This window comes from Penaeus monodon, chromosome 23 (genome assembly GCF_015228065.2).
Source record: "Penaeus monodon isolate SGIC_2016 chromosome 23, NSTDA_Pmon_1, whole genome shotgun sequence".
Lineage (NCBI taxonomy): Eukaryota > Metazoa > Arthropoda > Malacostraca > Decapoda > Penaeidae > Penaeus > Penaeus monodon.
In genome coordinates this window covers 29,001,040-29,001,867 of record NC_051408.1, presented here as the reverse complement: position 1 = coordinate 29,001,867, position 828 = coordinate 29,001,040, and positions in this window count along the sequence as shown.

Here is an 828-nt window from a genome sequence, read left to right as displayed (position 1 = left end):
GAACAGACTAATCAGACCACTGCATAGCAGCTCCTGAAGAAACAAAGGGTGGCCGCAGCAATGAGCTGTCCCGCTTGATTGACTGGTTTACAGGAGCACATATAGTGCGAAGCCCTAGTATACCACTGCAGTCTTCAGTGGTGTAAAACATAACCCATTCTTTTTATAACGGTTAATTTGGTACTATTTCACATCAGTTACAGGAAGTATGAGTGAATATTTCTTTAAAAATGAAAGACTTACCGAAGAAAACTAGAACAATGCTCTATGAATAATCATAGAAGTACTGATTTACACTGATGCTTTATGTTGACAAAAATTAACGTACCGAATCATTATTAAAAAAAAAAATCTAATTGTCAACTAAGGAAAGAAAGAAAACTGTACTTGACTGCTAACCAGCGTAGATTAAGTAAACACATTATATAGAGATGTACGAATAATGAAAATGAAAAAAAAATTGAGTCGATGGATAGTGCTTACGTCTCAACAATGAACATGGTTGCTATCGTTTGTGTTATTTTATTTACTGTAGTAATTAATACAGTAGTGTAAACGTGGATTAAAACAAAACACAGGCTTGTAAATCGACGTTACTCATGTGGCATGAGCAGATTGTTTTACTTGATAGCTGGTTGAGATAGCTGGCCTGAGATATAACTGTTGTTGTTACAGTGGAAGTTATTGATAATACATGGGACTGTAATTATACAAAATGATTAGTGTAGAGTAGTCAGGTCTTCGTAAGCCAAACTATGTTCTGATGTGTGTGGGAGAAACACATACATACACATCCACTTAAGCCGATGATGGGTCACCCTGTGCGGG